We start from the raw sequence: 6,591 nt of genomic DNA on the forward strand, positions 1-6,591 counted from the left end.
TTCTGATCATGCTGAATTTAGGTGGTATAGCTTCTAAGTTTCAAACCTGGGACATATGGCTGAGGTGCCTGTTTATTTATTTATTTATTTATTTATTTATTTATTTATTTATTTATTTATTTATTTTTGGTTTTTCGAGACAGGGTTTCTCTGTGGCTTTGGAGCCTATCCTGGAACTAGCTCTTGTAGACCAGGCTGGTCTCGAACTCACAGAGATCCGCCTGCCTCTGCCTCCCGAGTGCTGGGATTAAAGGCGTGTGCCACCATCGCCCGGCTTGAGGTGCCTGTTTAATACATCAAAGCGGACATGGCCACCAGGTTCTCCCAGTATCCTTCAGCCCTTACTGTTACTTGGTTTGTCTGGCATACCCCACCCCTCTGCCCTGAAGTCTCCAGCCAAGGGTTGAGTTGTCCTTCCCCCCAGAAGCTCTTCCCTATATAACCAGACATTTTGGTTACCGGCCTTTTTGCCGTTTTGGCTGTTGTACCTAGTTTCCTGTTTCCCCCCACTCTCCCCTAGTGGCCCAGCTCACTCTGGTCACGTCCACTCTGGACTCTCCCAGATGCCCCTGCTTCTGACGACGCGCTCCCATTTTTCTATAATAAACTTTCGCCTCCGCCATACCGAGGAGCAGTCATGTCCTTTCTTTCCCTTTTTATCTCCTTTTTTTTTTTCACTCAATGCCCAGACTGGAGAAGTCTGAAGCCTAAAGACTTGATAGGACTAGAGACAGACATTTGGGAATAGCTGCTTAGTTGTGGCCTTTATTCTCTTCATTCTATCTCATCTGTAAATGGAAAGATGGACACTGAGGTATGGGATCAACCCCTTCCAAATCTCCCTTACTACTGCCATCAAATGGTCACTTTGTAAGAAATATCAAATATGCGCCAAATGGTAGTGGTGCTGGCTTTTAATCCCAGCAGTCAGGAGGCAGAGGCAGGTGGATCTTATGAGTTCCACGCCAGCCTGGTCTACAGAGCTAGTGCCAAGGCAGCAAGGGCAACAGAGAAACTCTGTCTAAAAAAAAAAAAATACCAAAACAAATGAAAGAAAGGAAGGAAAGAAGGAAGGAATAGCAAATATAGATCTGTTCTATCAAATACTTTAAAAATTTGTGTTTAGGATAAGGACTTTTTAATCTCCCCTGCTTTGAAAGACTTTCATGGAATGTCTTTTTGTTTTCCCATGAGACAGGGTTTCTCTGTGTAACCCCTGGACTATTCCGGGGTTCCCAGGAAATGGTGACAAGTCACATTTTGCAGAGGTTTAAAAAGACAAAGCCATAAGGCCACTGTATTTTCTATCGGGTCCAATCATAAGCAAGCACACATCCTGTACCTTCTGCCTACATCCAATCAGGGGCAAGCATATATCCTGATGTGTTTCCTGTATATGTACCTACTGCCCACAAGTGATTAAGCACATCTGGTACAAATGAGACAAACCTATTTAGGGGAGCACAACATAAACAATAAATAGCCTCCAGCATTTAACTTTGATTCTCATAGGACAATTTTTATTTTCAAGACAGGGTTTCTCTGTGTACAGTCCTAGCTGTCCTTGTAGGTCAGACTGGCCTCAGACTCACAGAGATCTGCCTGCCTCTGCCTCTCGAGTGCTGAGATTAAAGTCGTGCACCACCACAGCCTGGCATCACAGGACAATTTTATGTTCTATCATGTGTACCCTATATTATAAAAGAGAATCTATATATCCATATTATTAATAACTTAGTACATATACATTGTATTAGGTTCCCAAACCCAGCACAAGTCTTATTCAGTATCTGTGGCACCTTCCAGCACTTCCCACCCCATCCCCTCCCAGGGGCTGGGCTTCCCTTCCCTCCTCCCCAGTCTGATCCCTATATATCCCATTTTGGCTACAGGGTTTGGTCTCTTTGCCTGGACCACCTCTTTGATCATCAGCTCCTTTCTTGTCCTCGCCCCCCATGGTCTAGTTAAGTCTGCCAGCCATGTTCAGGCTGGGCTATTCCTGCTCCCTGCTTTCTCCCCCATTTCTACGATAAAAATCTCCTCCATACTTTAGAGTAGCCTTCTCCTCCTCCTCCTTGTATTTCATTTTTCATTCACATCGTTAGCAATTTGCTTGGTCTGAATGAATCTTTCTCCCAAACCAGTTACCCCTAGAGGATTACACAGTTGAAACCAGAGGGGATGCTATCTTTTTTTTTTTGTTGTTTGTTTTTTGTTTTTGTTTTTCGAGACAGGGTTTCTCTGTGGCTTTGGAGCCTGTCCTGGAACTAGCTCTGTAGACCAGGCTGGTCTCGAACTCACAGAGATCCGCCTGCCTCTGCCTCCCGAGTGCTGGGATTAAAGGCGTGCGCCACCATCGCCCGGCGAGGGGATGCTATCTTGAGAGTCATTGTTTCATGTGTCTGAGTGCCAACATGGCCAGAGTGAAGAATGCCAGGAATGATAAAGAAAACATGGACATCACAAGATTCAGAAACACGGCTGACGCCTGAGCAGAGTAGGGCAAGCCTGAGCTCCTGAGTGATTGACAGCCCTTTTCCATCCTGCACCCTGTCTCTCTATATGCTGGGTGGCAGTGAGATATAATACAGATGTCTAGGATGTTGATGCCATGTTTTCTCAGAGTCTCAGCTCTGATAAGGCGTGAAATTAACATCAGCTTCTGTGACTGCTTATTCTGCACTGTTGCAGTGGTTAGTTTTTGTCAGTTTGACACAAACTAAACTCACCTAGGATAAGGGAATATTAGGGGGATATTCAATCACACTGTGAACCCCAAGTTTGTATTTTTGTTAATTAAATTAACCTTGGGTCAGGAGGCTGCATTAGCAGCAAGTTGACAGGAAGTATTCATAGAGCACCAGAAGGTATATGGGAGAGACAGAGAGACACAGGAAGTAGTAAGGAGGGATTTGGAGTGGCACAGCCTTTTCTGGTTGTTGAAGTGGAAGCCTGGGTCTTCCGTGGTTGGGGATAGCTAGCTGCAACTCAGCCTCTCTGAGCTAACAGGATTGTACCCCAGCCTTTGAATCTTGAGTCTTAGTCATAATTAGAACGACAGAGATTTAGTTAAAGCTACCTTTAGTGGCAGCCACAGGACTGATGCCTGTGGGAATAGGATTCTTGCCAGGCTACTGCTAGGTAAGCAGGCTGGTGACTGCTGAGCTGCAATTGAAGGCTGAGATTAAAGCACAGCCACTGTGCCAGAGTTAAAACAACATCTGGCACTAGTGGTGCAGTCACATGGACGGAGACGTCGCGCCAGACTGCTCTACCACAGTTGCCTTGGGTCTTTTTGCACAAGCATAACAGCAGTGGCTGCTGCTTGCAAGAACCAAGTGGCAGGCTTGCCCTTGGAAACCGTATGAGGGGCTTTAGTTCGCCACAGACGACAAACTACTGAGATGTCAGCAGATTTGGTGAGATTCCTGGGAAATCCTTTAGTAGAGAGTTAAATAATATTAAAAGAAAAATCTTTCCCATGTTAAGACTGGGGAACACCAGAGTGCAGGGTGCTAGGGGCAGTTTGTAATCTCCAACAAGGCAAAACTCTCATTACTTCATCAAATATTTTTTTCTAAGGTATCTGTTTCTGAATCAGTCAATTAGATATCATTCATGTAATGGTAAATTATAGATTCAGGAAACTGTTTATGAATTAGTTCTATTGGCTGTTGTACAAAATATTGACATAAGGTAGGGCTGTTTAACATTCCTTGTGAAAGAATTTATGTCTTAAAAATACTTTTTATTGTGCAAAAGTATCTGTACAGACATTCTGACATAAATATGCTACTGTTTATACCATGTATATGTCTAAAACTTCTGTTTTTACAAACTCAAAGAATTCTTGTGAGTTCCAGGAAGCTGAATTGAAGGATCCACCTTAAAGAGATCAGATACATCCCCCTCAATTCCCTGGTCCTAAAATTTTTCCCTTAATTTAACTTTGTCCTCTGTTCTGCCAATACCTTAAAAAGGTATAAGAGACACCAGACATTTCCATACCACAAACACAGGACAGAAGCAAAGAGACCAGCTATGCCAGGATATGACCAGCACTCAGCCTTCTCACGTCTGCTCTGTCCCTTTAAGAGACAAGTCATGCCCACTCCTTCCTCCATCTGCTGAGGCAGGCTGATCTTCAGCTTCCAGCCTGAGTCCCTTCCTTTCTCTCTCTCTCTCTCTCTCTCTCTCTCTCTCTCTCTCTCTCTCTCAGAGGCAGCTTCTGTCTCTCCCTTCTCTCTACTTCTCCCCCTCACTGTTTCTCTGTCTCTGTCTCTCTGTCTCTGTCTTTCTCTCTCTGTTTTTCCCCCTTCTCGCCTTCCCTTCCATAACCCACTAAATAATGCAGGTTCACTTTGCATGGCATGCCTATCTGTCTCTGTCTCTCACCTGCTACATGGCTTCCTGCCTGGGACCCGGCTGCCTTTGTGGTTGGCTGTGGTCTCGGGACCCACTGCCCACTGCCATTTGGGGACTGGCAGCATGGTCTCATGGCCTGCTGCTGCCACTTGGGGATCTGCAGCATTTTTACTTAAACCATAACACTTACATCCTCAAAGAGTACCATGATTTGCAAAGGCTTTAACAGACCTATTATTCACTAAAAGTTTTACTCTTGTATAAAGACTACTACGAAGAGGAAAACTTTACCATACTCATTACCCCTTTTTCTCTGGCCAAACTATGGTGTCACACACCTTTAATCCCAGAACTTGGGAGGGACAGGCACATATCTAGGACTTCAAGGCCAGCATGGTCTACGAATAATTTCCAGGACAGGCTCCAATGCTACATAGAAACCCTGCCCCCATTTTTTTTTTAAAAAAAAGTTTCTCTGCAGTATGATTCTTTCTCATGATTTTAAAATTGATAACACATTCAAAGGCTTTACAACATTGGATAAATTTGTAGGGCTTCTATCAAGTATGTGTTCTTTGATGGATATAAAGACTTCTATGACATACAAAGGCTTTACTACATTGATTATATTTATAAGGTTTCTCTCCAGTATGTGTTCTTTAGTGATGTTGGAGAACACTGACATATGAAATGGCTTTACCTGGGCTGGAGAGACGGTTCAGCGGTTAAGGGCATTGCCTGCTCTTTCAAAGGTCCTGAGTTCAATTCCTGGCAACCATGTGGTGGCTCACAACCATCTGTAATGAGGTCTGGTGCCCTCTTCTGACCTGAAGGCATACACACAGACAGAATATTGTATCCATAATAAATAAATAGCTGGGTGGTGGTGGCGCACGCCCTTAATCCCAGCACTCAGGAGGCAGAGGCAGGCAGATCTCTGTGAGTTCGAGGCCAGCCTGGTCTATAAGAGCTAGTGCCAGGACAGGCTCCAAAGCTACAGAGAAACTCTGTCTCGAAAAACTAACTAACTAAATAAATATTTTTTAAAAAGAAAGAAATGGCTTTACCACATTGATTATATTGATAAGATTTCTTTCCAGTATGTTTTCTTTCATGCATTTGGAGTTTAGAGCATCATGAAAAACCTTTATTACATTGATTACATTAAAGGGCTTCTCTCCTCTATGTGTTCATTTATGTCTGTGAAGCTCACAATGAATTGCAAAAGCTTTACCGCATTGATTACATTAATAAGACTTCTCTCCATCATGCTTTTTTATATTATTATTTTGGTTCCTACTAAGTTGTGAAAAGCTTTACCACATTGATTACATTCATAGGCTTTATCTTCAGTATGTGCTCTTTTGTGAAGGTAGAGACTACTGACCTATGAAATGGCTTTACCACATTGATTATATTCATAGTGTGTTTCTCTAGTATGTGTTCTTTTGTGTATTTGGAGTTGAGAGCTCCTTGAAAACGCTTTATCACACTGATTACATTCAAAGAGCTTCTCTCCAGTCTGTGTTCTGTTATGTCTGTGAAGCTCGCCATGACTTGCAAAAGCTTTACCACATTGATTATATTGATAAGGTTTCTCTCCAGTATGTATTCTTTGATGTACTTGGAGATTACAATTCTGCGAAAAGGCTTTATCACATTGATTACACTTGTAGGGTTTCTCTCCAGTATGTGTCTTTTGATGTACTTGGAGATTACTGTTCTGTGAAAAGGTTTTATCACATTGGTTACAAGTGTAGGGTTTATCACCATTATGTGTTCTTTTATGTACTTGAAGATGATGGTGAAATGCAAAAAAATATGGAATGCTTCACAAACTTCTGTGTCATCCTTGCTCAGGGGCCATGCTAATCTTTTCTGTATCATTCCAATTTTAGTATATGTGCTGCCGAAGCAAGCACTATAGCACATTACTAACAGGATAAAACTTCATAGTCTTCCCAAATATTTGTTTCTGTTGTTCTCTACAGACATATAATGCAAATGGTCTTTTTCAAGTCCTAGTCCAATTAAAGCTTAAAACTGGCTTTGGAGTTGGAGTGTTGCTCTCTCCGTCTCTAAACCCAAGCATGCTGGTTAAAGGAAAATCTAAAAATCTCTGTCTCATGTCAGCAGAGCCACCTGATATGGGACAGAAGACAACAAAAATTAAGAGACCATCCTATTGTAACTAAGATATAAATATTATCACTAAATTTATAATAT

General features: G+C 42.6%; 1 non-coding gene across 1 annotated transcript; it reads right to left on the reverse strand.

Moving 5' to 3' along the window:
• Positions 1-6,180: 6,180 nt before the first annotated feature.
• On the reverse strand, positions 6,181-6,287 carry LOC113456239. Its single transcript, XR_003377090.1, has one exon. It is a non-coding gene; the product is annotated as a U6 spliceosomal RNA (small nuclear RNA).
• Between the last annotated feature and the right edge of the window lie 304 nt (positions 6,288-6,591).

The sequence above is a fragment of the Microtus ochrogaster genome, chromosome 6 (genome assembly GCF_000317375.1).
Source record: "Microtus ochrogaster isolate Prairie Vole_2 chromosome 6, MicOch1.0, whole genome shotgun sequence".
Classification (NCBI taxonomy): domain Eukaryota; kingdom Metazoa; phylum Chordata; class Mammalia; order Rodentia; family Cricetidae; genus Microtus; species Microtus ochrogaster.